The sequence below is a fragment of the Neomonachus schauinslandi genome, chromosome 10 (genome assembly GCF_002201575.2).
Source record: "Neomonachus schauinslandi chromosome 10, ASM220157v2, whole genome shotgun sequence".
Classification (NCBI taxonomy): Eukaryota; Metazoa; Chordata; class Mammalia; order Carnivora; family Phocidae; genus Neomonachus; species Neomonachus schauinslandi.
This window is the reverse complement of record NC_058412.1, coordinates 115,456,753-115,462,910: the sequence shown is the minus strand read 5'-3', so window position 1 is coordinate 115,462,910 and position 6,158 is coordinate 115,456,753. Positions and strand designations below refer to the sequence as shown.

Genomic DNA, 6,158 nt, shown 5'->3' with positions numbered 1-6,158 from the left:
CACACACACACACACACACACACACACACACACACACACACACACACGGAGAGTTCCCTAGGGATACAGAGGTGCCTCCGATCTAATCAAAAACAAAAACCAGAGGATTCTGGAACAACAACATCACAGACCCCTGATAGTTGTGCCTTCCTAATAACCCACAATGACATTTGCATATTACTTCACAATTTCCCAATCAGTGTAACTTCATTGGCTCCGCTCGCTCTCTGCCCTCACCCTGCCGCAGCCACAGACCCTCCGAGCTGGAAAAGGGATTTTGACACACCCCATGCCGGTGGTTTGCAAATCATCTTGTGCAGAGCCAAGGAAGGGTTCCCTGTCATTATCTGGAGGCTGCTGGGGGCTGAGGAATTAGCCAATTAGAATCCCCCACACCCGTCCCAGTTTCAATGACCCTGCAACCCCTCTGGCTATTTTGTACATTGAGGTTCTTTGGGGTTCATTTGAAAAGGGGATTTTCCTGCTGGACAGTGTGAAAACAACTCATTTACTCTCACCCCACCTTCCTCCACTCCCTGCCCCGACAGTATATATAGGATCCTGAGGCCAACACAAAGAAATGTAGCCACCCACGGTCACTTAGGAGTCAGTGGTAGAACCAGAATGAAAACACCCTCTTCCTGAATCTAGGGTACACCTAGGAGTAGTGAAGCAAAAGAAAACCAGGGCTGCAGGGTCAGCAGATCCAACTCCCAGGTCCGAGGCTGTCCATCACCAGCCACCGTGGCACTGACAAGCGACACAGGGAAAGCACATGATCCAACGCAGAGGTGCTTAACGAACATGCATTTTAGCCCCTACCTCAAAATAAGCCAAACCAGACAGGACCCTCAGCACCACCCTGCTTCTTAAACCCACCAGAAATCTGTGGCCTAGACAAACCTTCATGCCTCCCGGCAGTAAAACATCTCCAAAAGGAGAGCTTGAGGGCCTGGAAGACCCATGTGTTCACCCCGAGCGCAAGAAGGAGGCTTCACTTCAGGTGAAGAACGAAACTCGGGCTGTGCCTGCGTTAACACTCACCCCTCCGTCCACACCAGCTCCCCCGGGGAAAGGACGTCTTCAGGCACCTGCGAGGAGGAAAGAGCGTTTCGTTAGCTCCTCTGAAACCAACCGGAGCCCGTGGACCCAGCAAGGAGCTGGAAACCGGGAGGCTGGCATTCAGCTGTCTGAGACACCTTAGGGAAGTTGCTGAACCTGTTAAACAGAAAGGCCTGTGCGACTCCGCAGCAGAGCAAAAGGGAAAGTAACACTTCTGAAGCTGAAGCAGCCAGCAGGGGCCAGGGGGGGCCGGGGGGGCCTGGGAGGCCAAGGTAAAGAGTTCAGTCTTAATTCTAAGAGCAACGGGAAATCATTGATTCGCAAGGTAGAGAACAGACTGGAAACGGGCAAGAGTAGCTCTCCGTGTACGTATTAGGGGTTCCCAGGGCCCAGACTGGGGTGGTCACAGTAGAGCTAGAAAGAAGTGGATGGACTCAAGAGATCCTTAAGAGGTGGTCGCCAAAGGATTTGGTGGGGGACTGGATGGGGCAGGGGAGAAGGGAGAGCAGAGGCCCGCCTACCCCTCAGGCACCTCCTTCCATGTCAGTCCCGGTGATCTCCAGCACCCGAAAAAAAAACATACCCATTGCTCTCTCAACCTGGCCTCTCCTTGCCTCGGTTTCCCCATCTGTAAAATAAATCCAGCTGGACTCAGTGGTCCCTATGTTCTATTTAGCATTAACATTCTGTTCTGGTCTAATTTGCTCATAGACGATTTAAGGCTTAGGGGCAGGTCCAGCCTCGTACACAACGGGGCAGGAGTGTTGGAGGGAGAAACCTCAGGTCCCCTGGGCTCAGAACAGTAAATCTCCAGGGGAGACGAGACACCTCCACATCACGCAGATCACAAGAATCAGGTGAAGAGGAAGGTCACTTGGGCTGAGGCTGCGAGCCCGACGGCCTGCTCTCTGGCCCAGCTCCGGAGGCCAGCACGGGCCTCAGGACACTGTCACTCCAGCTGTGACATCAGTCACCCAGCAGCTGACACCCTGTTTCCACATCCCCTGTCTTCCAGCACCTGGGGTTGCCCACAGGAGGCCGGTTAGCAAGCATGCCTAGGGAGATGGGCAGGACGGTGGGTAGAAGTTCGGGCTCCGCAGTCACACAGACCTGGTAGGAATTCCGGCTCAACCTCTCTCTCTCTCTCTCATTCTGAGGCCTGGGGCAAGTCACTTCACCGCTCTTAGGCTTGGTTTCCTCATGTGGGAAAGAGGAGTGACAATGTCTGCTCCCAGGTCTAACAGGAGGATTCAGTGAGATGTACGTGGAAAGCTCAGCACAGTGCCTTATCACCATGAAATAGCAGCCTCCGCTTGCAAAATGACTCACTGAAGACCCCTTCAGCGAACCAGTCGATGCAGGGGTGAGGCCCAGAGCCCACATTCGGAACCAGGAGGTCGGGCGTGCACCATTTTGGTTCCTGCTTCTCAGATAAGGAAGTTGAGACTAAGGTATTACAAGTAACTCGACCAAGTCCACAGAGAGAATTAACGGGAGAAGAGGGATTTGAACTCAGGCCTCCTTGGTGAAAAAGCCCATGGTCTTCCCTGTGGATAGAGAAGCTTCAGATTTCAGGGCCCTATAAACCTGGAACAGGGACAAATGGAAATCTGGATGGGGGGCGGAGTTGGGGGGTGGGGAAGCAGCAAAGCTACCTTAAGAGGAAACCAGAAGGAGCTGGTGAAACAAAAACCTCTTTCTCAGAAGCCCTCTCTGGGGACTGGGCAGGAGATGAGGGGGCTGACAAGCAGGGCCATCGTCTGGCCAGGGCTGGGCTGAGGGTTGGATCTAAACAAACAGAAACGGATCCAGCTTGGCCACCAACTTGCTGTGTGATCCTCAGCAGGTCACACACATACACACACACTCAGTTCTCTGTTTCTTCAACTCAAGAATGAGATGGTTATTCTGAATGGTGTTGAGATTCCCCACTTATAAGAGACTAATAATAACCATTCCTCACAAGCTCTAGACTCCTGATCAGTCCCTGCTCCTACAACCCCAAAAGGTGGCCTCTTAACGCTGGCCCCAATATTACAACAGGGTGGGGAAGTCCTGCGTTTGGGCTCTGGCCCCATAGCCAGGTCTTTGGCATCATCTGTAAAACGGGTACATATCTTTGCCTGATCACTTACAGAATGGGAAGGTCCAAGGAGCTACCTCAAAGGCAAGGAACGAAGCAACCTCACCCCAGTCCTCATCCCACATCCACAGTCAAGCTCTTTTAACTTTTCCTTTCCCTCTGGCCCATGTCCCCTTCAGACAAATAGAACAAGAGAATTCAAGCTGATGGATGCAACAGCAGTAGCAACAACCCCCACAACTATTGGTAGTAGTAACCTCCACCACTGCCAATATCTGACTCCTGACACCTGCCAGGCACTGTGCTAAATCCTTCCCGTAATCCCCTCAATCAATGAGGAAATCCCACTGGTAATCTAAATTGATAGATGACAAAGATTCAGCAAAGTGAAGTGACTTGCCCAAGGTCACACACACAGCAAGTGAGTGGTGTGGCCACCTAGACGCAGGCTTTTCATTTGACCTTGGGAGTCTTAATCTTATCCTTGAGGCTGCGGGGTTATCCAGGGTAACATTCCACCACAGGGCATGGCTCAGATCTAGGCAGTGGGGGAAGGGGGGCGGTGTGAGGAATATCTGATCTCCAACCCCCCCACACAGCTGCCCCAGATAACTAGTCTTTATAGTCTTTTTGTATCATTATTCAAATATGTCCAGCTCAACTCTCTGGCTAGAACAACACTGTCCAATAGAAACATAATGCAACCCATATATATCATTTAAAATTTTCAGTAGCAGGGCGCCCAGGTGGCTCAGTCGGTTAAGCGTCTGACTCTTGATTTTGGCTCAGGTCATGATCTCAGGGTTGTGGGATGGAGCCCCACATGCGGCTCTGCGCTGGATGTGGAGTCTGTGTGTGATTCTCTCTCTCCCTCCCCCTCTGCCCCTCCCTCCCCCGCTCTCTCCTTCCCTCTCAAAAAATAAAATAAAATTTTCAGTAGCTGCATTTTAAAAAGTACAAAAGAATGGATGAAATCAATTTTTTTAAAGATTGTATTTATTTTATTTATTTGAGAGAGAGAGAGAGAGCATGCCTGCTCAGGCAAGTGTGAGATGGGGGGAGCAGAGGGGGAGGGAGAGGGACAAGCAGACCCCTCACTGAGCACAGAGCCGATGCAGGGCTCAATCTCACGACCTGAGCCGAAATCAAGAGTTGGATGCTCCACCGACTGAGCCACCCAGGCACCCCTGAAATTAATTTTAAAAGTATATTTATTTAGCCCAATATATCCATTTCTTTTTTTTTTTTAAAGATTTTATTTATTTATTCATGAGAGAGAGAGACAGAGAGAGAGGCAGAGGGAGAAGCAGACCTCCCCGCCGAGCAGGGAGCCCGATGCGGGACTCGATCCCGGGACTCCGGGATCATGACCTGAGCCGAAGGCAGACGCCTAACCATCTGAGCCACCCAGGCGCCCCTATATCCATTTCAACATGTAATCAATATACAAAATATTAAGATAGTTTGCATTCTTTTTTTTTCATACGAAGTCTTCCAAATCTGTCATGTATCTTACATTTAGAGCACCTCTCAATTCTGATGCTCAATTTTCAGAAGATATTTAGATCCCCTTAGCCCTTACCACCGAAAGTATATTCATGAATCTAATCATCTAATCTATGTAGAAGTTTTTTGATAACCAAATGGAGTATTCTTTTTAAATTTTGAAATTAATTCAAATCAGATTAAAACTTCAGTTCCTCAGAGCACTAGCCATATTCCGAGTGCTCAGGAGCCACGTGTGGCCAAGCGGCTGCAGTAGGTACTGTAACCTCTAGATGGTCAAGTCCTAGAGGGCAGGGCTGCTGGCCCCCATGGCCCACGGCCAGAGCTAGGCCTCCCGAAGTACAGTGAGTCTGAAGAGAACGGTATCTTCTCATTCGGTAATCCCCACTGAGCCTAATATTAATATCGACTGCTGGCGCATGTTACATTCACCGTGATGGTGACAAAGACATTGGGCGTACCCATTGTTCAGAGAATGAGTACAGCTCAGAGAGGTGGGCCACCCACCAAGACCACCCAGCTTTGACCCCAGGCCTGTCTGACTTGGAAGCCTGAGCTCTGTCCCTAAAGCTTGACAGGGACCGGGTCTGGGGCTCAGTCTTCTAGAGAAAGAAATAAGCCCTCGCCACTATTCTCACGAAGCCCTCCTTCCCTAGTCTAGCACCAGAGAATAACCCAGGACAGGACACCCAGGGAAGAGGATGAAAGGGAAGGAGAGCAGGAAAAAGGCATTAGGTCGTGGTCCCGAGTACAGAGCTTGGGCCACATGTGACACCATCCCCCACCCCCCCCCCACCCCCCACCCATAAAGCAGGAGGGAAACCTAGCAAGGTCCATGGCTGTCTGCCCTCCGGTGGGTCCCTGGGGCCAGGAGCCCTGCCCTGTCCTGCACCTCCCCCAGGAGCACTCACTCGGAGGTGCTTGGACCAGGGCCAGAGCCATTACTCACCTCCCAGGGTCACCTCAGCTGGAGTCAAGGGAAAGGGTCCAAGAGGCAGCCTGCCCCCTGGAAGGAGGGGAGGAGCAGGCCCTGGAGGCAGATTCCAGAGCAGGGAAAAGATAGCAGGTAGAGGCCAGAAAAGCCTAGTCAGCCCCGCCCCTCTCCTGGGGAGCAGAGCTCGCACTCAGCCCCCCACCAGCCCCACAGCCTGAAACTCTCACTAGCTATTAGGTTTAACAATTAACTTTGATTCTCTTCCATTTCAGCAGGAGGCAGCCCCAGCAAAAAGTCCCATCTGGGGGTAGGGGGACTTGGAAGGCGGGGAGAAGAGGAAGGGGTAGGTGTGAAGGGAGAAGGGGGTGATTAGTGAACCCCCTCACTTCCTCCTTCCCGTCCAGTCCTACCAATGTGGGACAGCCTTCACACTAAGGCCTTAAGTTCCATAAGGTCAGGAGCAGTGACCTGGCACACAGTAGGTGCTCGATAAATATTTTTAGTTAACAAACAAGGGGGCAGGGTGAACTAGACTAAAACAGGCCAGCTAGATGGGCAGACTGATGAGGACCA

The 6,158-nt window shown here is 51.5% G+C and overlaps 1 protein-coding gene across 2 annotated transcripts in view; it reads right to left on the bottom strand.

Annotated features, from left to right (window-relative positions):
- EPB41L1 (erythrocyte membrane protein band 4.1 like 1) overlaps positions 1-1,187 on the bottom strand; it is a 104,537-nt gene extending 103,350 nt beyond the window's left edge. For both annotated transcript variants that reach the window (XM_044918899.1, XM_021689264.2), the window contains exon 1: positions 1,045-1,187. The gene's annotated coding sequence lies outside the window, so the exon portion shown is untranslated. The remainder of the gene's footprint in view (positions 1-1,044) is intronic.
- Between the last annotated feature and the right edge of the window lie 4,971 nt (positions 1,188-6,158).